The sequence below is a fragment of the Micromys minutus genome (assembly GCF_963924665.1).
Source record: "Micromys minutus genome assembly, chromosome: 5".
In the NCBI taxonomy this organism is placed as follows: Eukaryota; Metazoa; Chordata; class Mammalia; order Rodentia; family Muridae; genus Micromys; species Micromys minutus.
The window spans coordinates 67,307,511-67,320,740 of record NC_137974.1 but is presented as its reverse complement, the minus strand read 5'-3'; positions in this window follow the sequence as shown (position 1 = coordinate 67,320,740).

Genomic DNA, 13,230 nt, shown 5'->3' with positions numbered 1-13,230 from the left:
TCTGGTGAAATTTATTGTTCTCCTTATTTGTGGAAAATACTTTTTCCTTGGATTAAAGCTTTCATGTGGACCATCTTGTCATGTACTTACGTGGCCCCAATTGTGGCTGGCTGGAAGTGGAGTTCCGAGAAGACGGGGCTAAGAATCATGTGACCATCTTGAAGGCACAGCCAAGCCCCTTTCATGGGCATGAGGGACCTTCAGAGGTGTCTCTGGATCATGAAGGTGTGATCTCTGATGTCCAAGATAATAGGCCTTCTTGGAACACATGCTCAATTTCAATGGGTGTCATTTCCCCCAGAGTATTTGCTATAATTTATCTGCTACCATTTTATAGTGGTTCATAAATTTATGAGCAATTGGACATCTGCTATGTAAATTAGTTCTATCTTTATACCTATCCTGGGAAATACTGAAATACCATCCTTCACATTTGTTCTTCAATCAAATTTCTTTTGGGCTATTTTTTTAAATGGCTTATTTTATAGGCAGAGCTCTGGAGAAATATAACTTGTAGAATATATGTCTTTATAATATATAATGTTTTATATATATTTAGGGATTTATTAGACTGGCTTGCAGGCTGTGATCCAGCTAGTCCAACAATGGTCTACCAAAAGAACATCTAAGAATCCAACAGTGGTTCAGTCCACAGGACTGGGTTTCTCAGCTGGTCTCCAGTATTCGCTGGGCTCTGTAGCAGCAGGGAAGGAATGGACTTTCAGGAAAAGCAGGGACAAATAGGCAGATGCAAGTGGTCTTTCTCTATACCCCTCATGTAGGCTGCCAGCAGAACATGGGCAGAGGAAAGGTGACTTCACCTCAATAAAGGATCTGGATTAAAGATGTCTTCCTACCTCAAAAGTTTGTTTTAAGAAGAAAAAGAAACTTCACAGGTGTGCCAGCTCCTTGGGGTTTAGTTACTTACAGATGCAGTCAGGTTACCAACCAAGAATAATCGTCACATTGATATTTTTTAAACAACAAGAACAACAATAATGTTCTTGTAAATTAGATGCAAAAGGGAGCTTAATGTCCACTCTAAAATATGTTTCAAATCATAGCACTGAAATAAAAATATTTCAAGTGACGATGTTTAAATATGCTATCTTTTTAATGAAAGAGTTTGGAAACTATGGGCAGCTAAGGGATACTATGAGAGGAAGTTCGTCTTCTCCAAAGCACACCAACTGATTATCCTGTGTGGTCAGCACTGAGAACATACACATGCACAGGCCTCAGAAGATTGTAGTTAGGTATTTGGATATACACACAGACACACACACACACACACACACACACAGAGAGAGAGAGAGAGAGAGAGAGAGAGAGAGAGAGAGAGAGAGGCGGGGGAGAGGGAGAGAACAAGAAAAGAAGCCATGAAATTGAAGAACAAGGAGGAGGCCGTAACTTGGGCGGTTTTGGAGGGAGGAAAAGAAAGGAGGGAATAATGGTATAATTGTGGTCTCAAAAGAAAACTTTAAAAAATTATGGAGCTCGTATTAACGAGAGAAACCAGGTCTAGAAGGTATTTTTAGCCTAAGGAGGGCTCAATTACTGGGCTCGCATAATTTCAATACCAAATTGGTTTATGCTTCTGTGTGAGCAAAGACACACCCAAATCTAGGTTACTGCAAACACCAGATTCTTCTGAAGCAGGAGAGGATGGACATGCCTTGGATGTGTTGTGATGATCAGCTGGGAGCTCTGTGCTGAGGCAATGAGCAGTTGGTGTGGAAGAAGAGCCATGAACTGAGTCCCTCAGTGACACCTTCAATTAGACTAATGGAATTAATCGGATGATCGGTACCGAATTGAATTTCTTCTTATGTGCAGACAGTCGGGGTTGCTAAACTGACTCAGTGATAGGAGGCAGATAGATTCCGTCTCCCGCACTGTTTAGTTGTCTGGGTAGTAATTGTATGGCATCACAACCAAGAATAAAGTGAAAGCCAGAGAGAGACAGGTCAGGGGTTAAAGATGCCAAGCCTTACAACCCAAGATTGAGTCCCTATAAGTCACATGATGGAAGTAGAGAGCTGACTTCTGCAAGTTGTCCTCTGATCCTTCCAAGTGCACCACAGCCCTCTCACGGGTGCACACTCACACGTGCAAGTGCACACACAAACACACACACACACACACACACACACTCACACACACAGAGTAAATAAATGAGAGTAAGGAAAGAAACCACAAAATGAGAAACAAGTCAGAGCAATTTTAAATCCTTTTGCAAGATTTTACTCTTCTCTAGAGTGCTTTTATTTGTTTCTTCACGGACATGGGTTCATCCTTTTTGCTATCTAAGGAGGTCTGGAGAAAAAGCATAGGCACTGTTTTAGGTGGGAAGTTGTTGGGTCTCTGGGGTTTCGGGTACCTCAGTGTGGAGGTGTGCGTGTTCCCCGTTGTTCAGCACACGGTCTTCTCTGCACTGTGATCTCCTCCAGTGAGAACCACCCAGTGCCTCGCATGCTTGTTTCAGCAATCCCTCGTGTAGACCTTGGAACCAGTTCCTGGGTCTGTGCGGTGCTATGGAATACCTCTTGTATAGTTCTATAACTGCACAGCTCAATTAAGGTCCAGCAAGTGTAAAGTGCATTATTTCTGTTGCTAACTGTTGTGTATTGCTTCTAAAATAATATATTTAGACTTCCTTTAGGATTGTTATTTTTAATAGCTATTGCGTTTAAGAACTAATATGCCATGAAAATTAATAAAAGTCAATCAACCTTAGGGAACAATTTAGTGTTGTGCTAGAGTACACTGTGTTATTTTTGCATGATTAAAATGGTTTTTGAAAGAGCTAGGGAAAAAAAGAGAGATGCTGTTTTCCAATGATTAAACAGTTTTTCTAATGCTCAACATCTCAAAGATCTCCTTTAATCCTCTAAAATAAACACTTTAATATAAAGGATAAAATATTACTCATACTTCGAGACTTTACCTGGCAGAATGTCTATGCACATACTTGGAGATATATTGGAGAGATGTTGGAGATATATTGGATATATATATATATGTATATATGTGTATATATATATATATATCCTGCTTTCTTTTTCATTTTTAAATGCATATTCAAAGATGTATCTGTACAGGTTCATGAATATGATGACTTTTTCATTTAAGCAGGTTAAAGTTTGTAAGAAATTAAAAATGTTTTAAAGAAAAATCTGCTCATGAGATACAAGTGAGAAGGGAATTCTAGAGCTGTGGTTCTCAACCTTCCTGATGCCTCGGTCCTTTCATACAGTTCCTCGTGATGTGGTGACCCCCCCCAACTATAAAATTATTTTTGTTGAAGCTTTATAACAGTGAGTTGCTAGTGTTATGAATTGTTGTTAAACATTTGGTATGCATGGTTTCTGATATGTAACCCCTGTGGAAGGAAGGGTCACTGGACTACAAAGTAGTCATGACCCACAGGTTGAGAACCACCTCTCTAGCATCACTGTGGATAGATAAATTGGGAGAATATTTTAACTTGGCTGCGTTGACTTGTTTGGGCAGGAAGAGATGGGATTAGAGAAGGAAGAGCAGCGTGTGCGGAGAGAATCAGGTCACCTTGTGCACGACGGAGAAAATGACGGGAGAGTGTAGCAATCACAGGATCGGGAGAACCGGATGTTAACCGAAGCATTTAGAGGGTGCACACAGTTACTGTCAGCGAGAGAGAGCGCACACATTGTAGTAAGCGAACACTCAAGGGCTTCCTCTGGCCCACAGACTGCGGACAGTGTAAAGACCTCATGAAAATGGAGATCGTTGGGTAGGCTCAGCATGTAATGCTTGATAAGAAAAGAATTCACACTTTCCTCATTTTAAGGTTCCAGTGGGCACCACATAGGCATGCCACTATTTTAGAAATAAAAGGAAGACCCCACCTGGATAAAAGTCCTGAGGGAGTAGGTTGCGTGTGCTCGCTCGCGTGCCTGTGTGTGTGTGTGTGTGTGTGTGTGTGTGTGTGTGTCTGTTGCGGGGGTGATAGTGATTTTAGGTCTGGAAATAGTGGCTGAATCATCTAACCATGACAGAGGAAATAGAGAGATTATCTTGCCCCTCAGATTGTCCTCATGAATATATAGGGTTAATTAGAACAACGTTTTAAAAATAAGGCACAAAGGAAGCAGGTTAGAGTCAAAGTCACAGGCTTTTGATTCGATGGCCGGGGAACAGGAGGTTTATTAGTTTTGCCGTAATAGTTAGCATTGTTCTAATCTGGTTAACATTATTATAGATTCAACACCTAAGAAACATACAGATGCTGAAAAACGGAGATTTTTGTCGGCGGCGGTGGTGCTGAGTGGGTTTATTCAACCCACTCTCAGCTTTGGAGAAGGAAAGGGTTGTGAACAGAAGGAAGGGGGCCTTGCCCAAATGACTCATGTGAGGTCAGACGGGTCTTCCTAGAAATGTGCGGTGTAAAAAGGAGGCAGAAGGAAAGACAGAGACGTTGCTGGACAGTGGGCTCTGAAGCCCGGTGGACATGAAGACATGGGAGAACACCATCATTTACATTTGGCTGTGTAACCTTGCACGGGACTCTCAGTTTCTGGGCTCTGTTTTGTGATGTCCTTCTTAGATCAGAGAGAATGGGAAAGTCTAGGGATGCATTCCAGGAAGTCCCTTAAAGGACCAGCTTCTGGTGCTCACAGAGAGTGACTTGCACACCAGGAACTTCAGAACACTTATTTCAGTGGAAATCGGTCTAATCTCATCTGTGCTAATTAGGCTTATAAACCAAAACCAATACTGTGGAGTTCGCTTATAATTCTAATGTGCTTCTTAGAAAACACTCCATGGGGTATATAAAATTGATGGTTTATATTAGATCTGTTGACAGAAATAGGCAGAAATTTACCTCGTTGTAAATATAGAAGATGAAACAGCCCCTCATTGGTGAACCAATGATCCTTTGGAATGGCCCACAGCTAAAGTTTTGGCTTCTTTAAAGACATTATCTATGTGGTCCTGGTTGAAAGCAGGACATTTTAATTTGTAACCCTCTAAGTGGTTGTTCAGGTTATGTCTTAATGGGAGGCCACTTAAAAGTAAAGTTTAAAAATGTTCGTGCAATTAATTCTCTGAGCATGATGGTTTAACTGCCTTCATTTTTGTAAAACTAGACAGATGAAGGATCTTGGCTGATATTCACACTTTGAAATTCTAAATCGTTGGCATTCACCTGCTGTGCATTAAAAGTGGTCTTGTACAACCTTTTCACCCCGAGAGTACCAACCATACATTATCAATATGATAGGAAATACATTCACATTGACTTGGACAGAAATTTAACGTTTTCATTTCCTCTAGAAAACAAAAATCTAGATCCGTTTCAAGCCTTTGCCCTAATTCCGTTCTTTCTGTTTCCAGAAATGTGAGAGGAAATCAAAGACCTCCATCCTTGGCTGAATGTTTTCTAACTTTACAGAGAACGAGACTGACAGGAGTGCCCCCCCTACCTCCACAGAGGTGCAAAGGCCAGAGTCTAGTGTAAAACTGAAGCAGGGGGAGGGGCTCAGGGGGTGTTTGGTGTGGCGCCTTTAGCTCAGTCTCCATGTTTAGTACTTAGGATAGAAATAAGGGATCCACCAGGCCATGTACTGGTCTATTCTGTGGAAGGAATTTAGAGCCAGTAGGCTGAAGTGAGAACTGAGAAAGGCTTCACCTTTTGAGCCATTCTCCCTGGCCCTCAGCTAGGGCTTACAGCTAGCAGAATTTCAGGTTTCCATTTGGGAAACAAACCAGGGGGGGGGGGGGGCCTCTGAAAATGGTATTGGAGCACAGCATAACACACTGAAGTTAGTTCTCTGTGGACATGTCCTTGGGTGATGAAACCTGAGGTACTGCTCTAAACCTGAAGCCTCTGAACCTCATCCTGCAGCATTGCCTGATCCCCCAAGTGTGCACCAGTGCATCCAAAGTGACAACTGGTGCTGTGTCTTGATTTGTGTCGAACTCATTCACTCGCAGGCACCATCATCACCTCCATGGGACTTCGTTTAATTTTGCAGATGCTTACAATGAGAGCATTCTTCACAAAATGCTTAACATAAAGCCTACAGAATTTCAAATGTACGGCAATAGCATCTTTTTCTTTCTTTTTATCTTTCTCTCTCTCTCTTTCTCTCTCTCTCTCTCTCTCTCTCTCTCTCTCTCTCTCTCTCTCTCTCTCTCTCTCTCTCTGTTTGGATATTCTCTGCATTTACATTGCAGAAGTTATCCTCTTCCCCCAATTCTATTCCCCCCCATTGCCTCCATGAAGGTGCTCCCTCTCCCACCTCAGCACCTTGGCGTTCCCGTACACTAGGAAAACGAGCCTTCGCTGAACCAAAGGCCTCTCCTCCCATTGATGCCAGAAAATGCTATCCTCTGCTGCATATGCACCTGGGGCCATGGGTCTCTCCATACAAACTCATTGGTTGGTATTTTAGTCCCTGGAATCAGTGGTGGGTTTGGTTAGTTGGTAATTTTGTTCTTCCCATGGGGTTGCATACCCTTTCAGCTCCTTCAGTCCTTTCTCTAGCTCCTTTATTGGGATCCTCATGTTCAGCCTGATGGTTAGCTGCAAGCATCCTCATCTGTATCAGTATGACTCTGGCAGAGTTTCTGAGGAGGCATCCATATCAGGTTCCTGCCAGTAAGCTCTACTTGGCATCAGCAATAGAGACTGGGTTTACTGGCTGCATATGGGATGGATCCTCTGGTGAGGCAATCTCTGGATGATCTTTTCTCCAACCTCTGCTCCTCTATTTGTCTCTTTATTTCTTCCCATGAGTGTTTTGTTCTCCCTTCTAAGAAGGACTGGGGCATCCATCTTCTGGCATTCCTTCTTTTGAGCTTCATAAGTTCTGTGGATGGTTTCTTGGGTGCTCTGAGTTTTGGGGGCTAGTATCTGCTTGTAAGTGAGTACATACCATGAGTGTTCTTTTTGTGACTGGGTTACCTCACTCAGGATAATAGCTTCAAGTTCCATGATTTGCTTAGGAATTTCTTGAAGTCATTGTTTTAATAGCTGAGTAGTATTCCATTGTATAAATGTAGCACATTTTCTGTATTCATTCCTCTGTTGAAGGGTATGTGGGTTCTTTCTAGCTTCTGGCTATTATAAATAAGCCTGGCAATCAATAGCATCTTAAGACATGTGTGTGTGTGTGTGTGTGTGTGTGTGTGAGAGAGAGAGAGAGAGAGAGAGAGAGAGAGAGAGAGAGAGAGAGAGAGAAACAATTACTTGTGTTCTTTCATGGAAACAATATTTTTTCCTCAAGATACATACTTTTAGGAAAGGATTATTTGGGGTTGGGCTTGCCGGTAATACCTTCACTCAGGACACAGAGCCAGGCAGATCTCTATGAGTTCTAGGTCAGCCTGATCTACAGGACAACCAGGGCTCTGTTACACAGAGAAACTCTGTCCCCAAAAAGAAAATGAACAAGCAAGCAAACAAAAAGAACGAATTGTTTAGGGACTGGGGAAATGATTCAGCCAGTAAAATATTTCTGGTACCCATATGGCAGCTCACAACTGTCTATAACTCCAGTTCCAGGGATTCAGCACCTTCTTACGGCCTCCAGAAACAGTGGAATCACACTTGGTGCACAGACATGCATGCAGGCAAAACACCCTACACATAGAATTACTAATTTTATAATTAAACTACTTCTCGGGTATTTAATGGTTTGTTCCAAGAACTTAGGTCCTGGTTCCTTCCTGCTGTCTCTGGTCACTTTAGCAGCTAATTATTTTAATAGAGGCAGTGACAAGGTTAGAAAAAGAAAAGGAACAAACCCATGGGTCCACTGTTGATGCTTGGCTTGAAATTTTAAATCAAGCCAAGTAATTTTTGAAGTCCTGTTCTGCAAGTCAGAGGAGAGGACCTGACCTGTCCCTGGCTGAGTTATGTAATGCAAGTCAGGGTGAGAACGATATGGAAATGTCTCTGGAAAAGAACCACCTGGACCATTTGGCAGGATAAAGGTAATTCCTTGGGCAGTTTGAAGCAGCAATGATGTGCCCTCTCTGTTTTTACAATCCAGAAATCTTTATTATCAGCAAAGACCAAATACAAAGGAATACAGGGTTGTTGATTATTTTTTTCCCAATAACATTTAATTTTCAGGTTGTATTTGTATCTTTTGTTTGAGCCCATTTTACTCTTTTTGACAGCCAAATCAAAATAAAACGTTCACTTACTTTACAGTTTATGTAAGTAGAAACATTGTGGAGGTTCAATGAATGGAAGCAAATGATCACTCACATTTCTCTAACCTACACAGGCATTGTTAGGAGGCCTAAGAAAGCTTTGAGCAAGTTACAGACTTAGAAAACCCTTGAATTTAACGTGACTTTTGCGAAGAGAGTAATTTTTGATTTTGTTTGTCCGTTTGTGGTTTATACTCATAAAAATCAAATTATACAAGTATGATGAGGACACAAAATTAGACATGTAAGTAAATTTGTAAATAAATGCAAGGCATAGTTTCTAGTTCCTCCTCTGCCTGCTTTTCACAAGCCCCACCTACTCATTGTCTGGGACTCTAGAGACTGGACAGTGGGAGCTGTTTGTTATTTTGTGCTTGCATTTGTCTTTCTGGTTGAATGTTCAGAATGTTCAAAACTCGAATAGAACCAGTAAAATGCCTCCTTGGAACAACCTTGCTTTTTTCAGTAAATCAGCGGTCATTCTGGGCTTTGTGCTCTACTTTCTTGCCTTTCCCAAAATGGTGCCAGGGAAGCTGGCACTGGGGAGTTTCACTCAACATCTGTGGCAGCCCACATAGCTGAAGACAGCCTCTGGAATGGTTGCGCTGGGCTACTCCCAGACTGGAAACATACTTTCTCTGCCTACTTAGACAAAAACCCAGTGGTACTCACGGTAGAGCTGAAGTGTTGGTCTTAAAGTTGCCACATGTAGCAGCTGTAGATGTGAGGGCCCAAACTTATGGGGTCATGGGCATAATAGAAGAAGACGTGTGGATGATGGGGAGAAATTTGGTTCTGAAATTTCAATCTCATCTTTTTTTTTTCTATTTGTCTGTGTGACCTTGGGAAAGGTTAAATGCGTTGTGAGTGTTGATTTATTTATAAGGTAGAAATAAGACTTAGCTTGCTCAGACTGCAGGTTATAGAATTAGGATGTCTTTTTCCCGAGGCAGAGTAGACAGCTACTCTTGTTGATTGGCAGTTATTTAATATTTGTAGTTTATGAGTGTTTTCCACAAGGCCGGAGTCAAAAAGGGAACAGAGTCAAAGAGGATGATTTAAAAAAAAAAAAAACAGAGACAGTTGCACATATGATATTTTAGATCCCACTCTGACTTTTGTTTGGATTTATTTCCCAATTAGGCAACAACTAATCATTCCTTATCTAATCTGCTTGATCTGCAGTAAGGTAATGGTACAAATAGAAATGTTGTATAACCAAGTATATTTATTATTCACTTATCACAGTAATCTTGGAAAAAAATATTTCAAATTAAGGGAATCTATAAAATGCCCATCAGGGATTTACCAAAAGAAATAATATAATTTTAATGTTTTAGAAAATTACATTCCTCTTTATCATCAATATATATATACATATTGAGGGCAAAGCATAAAAATCAGCGAGGTGATTCACTTTCCCTCCAGTGTTTTAAAGACAGTTTTGTTTGTGTAGGTAAAACTCTGCTGATAAGACGTCACTATCTACATTCGGTCTCTAGACTTCCTTCAAATATTTGATAATTGCATAAATAGCGTTGCCGGCTCACACTGAAATGCGGGGCTTCTGCTAAAAGAAATATCCCCAGGGACACATTTTCATAGTGTCTATTACTGTGATAAATCAGATGGACTTTTAAGTGGTAACTATGTATAACTCTAGGCTGGGTCATCCATAAAACTGCTGCTTTCAGCCTGGGTGACAGAATTATCCTGGTCAGCAGCTTCCCCAATGACATGAGGGAGACCCTGGGCACCTTACAGTCCTTGTCTGTGTGCTTACTGGCATTCCTACTGGTTAGAGCTGAATGGGGTTTCATGTAGATTTTCCCCCCTACTGTGGCAGGAAATTAACTTTAAATTGGAAATGCTTCCAGTTGGGAAGCATCTCTCCTCCATCCCATCGTCACCCCTCCTCCCCTGCCACCAATGTGAAGGACGTATTGTTACAATACCACTAACCAAACTGACAAATTTGGGATGCTATTACCTCCCATAACAGTCAACTTCTAGGACAGACGTCTAAACTAACTGGGGATAAACTATACAAAGTATGTCTAAGATCTCTACAATGATAACACCCAAGGCTGTTAGGAGAAATTGGAGAAAGGGATGAAGGATGGCCGTCAAGATGCTGAGCGCTTTCTTGGGTCTGCACAGCTTGTAAATGAAACAGCCGACGTGTGACTGTAGAGTGGTGAGAGCCAACAGACTTGGTCCTCTGATCACGAAATTAAATTAGAAAAGTATAGGGTGGTTATAAAACCACCCCCATGGGAGCACACGGGAGCTCGGTGGAAGAACCTTCTTAAGCGGTCTTTCAATAAACCTCTCTGCTGGCAGTGCCTCTGGAGTAGACGGGAGCACTGCGGTTTTCGATTCCTCCTCCCCAAAGGCTTCCCCTTCAAGCATCCGTGCAGGCCTAAGAAACTGGTTGTGATTTTAACTCAGAAACAAAGGTCTGTCTGATGGGAAGTATGGCCATGCTACAGAAGGAAGTGGAGAGAGCTCACGTTTCGGGACTCTAGCTCAGATCTGTGACCTCTGAGAAGAGGAACGAGACTAACTGGGCATGCGCATAAGCAAGGAGGCTGATCTAGAGTCAGAGGTATGTATGGCCAGGGCACCCAGGATCACTCAGTGTCCATACTTCTGCAGCCCTTCCCCCATCCTGTCGATGGTTTGGGGTCACTTGCATTCACTGCACTCTTTCAAAGCACCAGTTAAATTTTCTGGAAGCTCAGCAGCTACTAGAACATTCCTATGCAGACACCTGCACTGGCAGGCTGATCTTTTGGTACTGGGCCATCCAGCTGGGAGGTGTACAGGCAACCTCAGCTGGCAGGAGCAGTGTGAGAGGAACTGCTATGCTTACCCTGTCCAAGGACTTCGGTAGGGAAAACACTGGCACGAACTCAGCCCATCTGGAATCAATGTAGTCCGTGCGCAAAGGCGAGAAGAGTAGCGTGTTCTGAGCCGGCGACTACTTCCTGTCTGCCTGCCCCCAACACCGAGTAAGCTGCAAGCCAAAGAGTCTGGAGTAAAAGCGAAATGTGTCCATCCCCTAGCTCCTTAACAAAGAGGGCATACCGACTGTTTGTCTCCGTATCCAAGCTGTTGGCTAGGTCCTAGTAATTATTTCAGTGACTATGATCTCGGCCAAGGCAAAAGAAAATAACTTCAGAGCCAAAGACCTTGGCACTCCGTTTTAGGATCCTAAAAATTCAAAGTGACTCCTTTCTCGGGGTTGTGGTAAAGAAGAAAGAATAAGAACATCATGGAGAAGCAGAGGGGGGCGGGGGGGGAAAAGAGAGGGAGGGAGGGAGGGAGGGAGGGAGAGGGAGAGAGAGAGAGAGAGAGAGAGAGAGAGAGAGAGAGAGAGAGAGAGAGAGAGAGAGAGAGAGAGAGATTGCCTTTTCAAATCACGAGCAAATGGTAAGAGATCTAAATGCTTGCCATCAATGTCCCAAGGCAGCCAAATGCGGCTAATCTGTATCCAAAGCCAGCTGAAGGACACTCCTCTGGGCAGATTCACCCCAGTGCATATGATTTGATTAGACAGTACCTCATCCAGGAGAAAATCAGTCAGTCTGTGCCAGGGAACAGGACCTGGCAGACAGAGTTCAGAATGGCTCTGCAGTAGAGACGAAGCCTCTGTATCGTACATAGGTATACCAGCACACAACTCCCAGTGAATGTGTGGCAAGCCCTCTGATGGATGACTCCCTGGTACACATACAGGGGAGACCTCTGCAGGATCCTTAGCAACAAGTTCATACCTCCATGTTCTATGGAGCAGAGAAACCAGAACTCGAAGGAATCACAGGGTTTGAAGCGGAATCAATGTTATGTCTCAGTTAGGAACGAGAAGACTTTGTCCTGCCCCTATAAATGCGATTTCCTCAATACTGACGTGATCCTGGGAGAACCGACAACTTAATGAAGTTTCGTTCACTGGCAACCTTGAGGGATGAAAGTCGGGGGTCTGTTTTATCTGATGTGAAGTCAATAAAGAGCAAATGTCTCTTATCACTTGAGTTCATGTGCTATATTTGCCATGCCTGAATTTTGGAGCTATAGTTCCTCTTGAGAAATATACCTAGAAAATGCAACCTTCAAAAACGACAGTGGGTTTGTTCTTTACTATGTTCCCGTTGGTGGACTGTCATTTGCTCCATATGAAAAGACACCAGAATACAATCTGAACCCTGACTTTAATCCCAAGCACTTTGATCAACAAGACCCCCCAACAAGGGGTTACAGCACTTACCACATGAACTCCCAGGCATCCAGAATTAATCATAAAGGTTTGATATTTCCAACTGGCCACATAAGCAGAATTCTTATGACTAGTTTATCCCGCTGTATTTTTAACATAATAGGCAACAATATCTGAGATGCTGTTGCTGTCACCTTGGCAGATCCACTGGCCTGCTCCTAAGTGTCTGCAACACAGATGTTTGCTTTGTTAACAGTCAGTGGTGTGCCATCCAATAATAGCACAGGGCAGTATATGAATATTATGTAGTCTGAATTTGACATGGCAAGATTCATCATGGCTAAAATTAAAAATTAACTTTGTGACTCATGAGGGAAATAAAAATTAAAGAAGCCAGAGCCAGAAGCATGCGAAAACAACTAAGGAAAATTGAATTAGCTACACTGACATTTAAACTAAAATAAATATGATGTTTTCAAAAGGTTTTCCTTGTAAATAGATGTTCAGATAGAAAAGCTAGTACTTTAGCAAACGTAATACCTAGCATCCTAAAACTCTTCCAGGAAAGCACTAGAAGAAAACATTGTCATGTTAACCAAAAAAAAAAAAAAAAAAAAAAAAAAAAAAATCAAACATATTGTAAAGCCAAGAGAATTTTGATGTATTAATTGTGCTATAGATTCTAACAGCATTTCCTCTAAAGAATTTAAAGCCAGTGAAAATGGATTCTCTTCTACACACTCCATTTTCTAGAATCATGAAAAACCTCCCAAATTCACAAACAAGAGAACCACAGCACAAAGTTG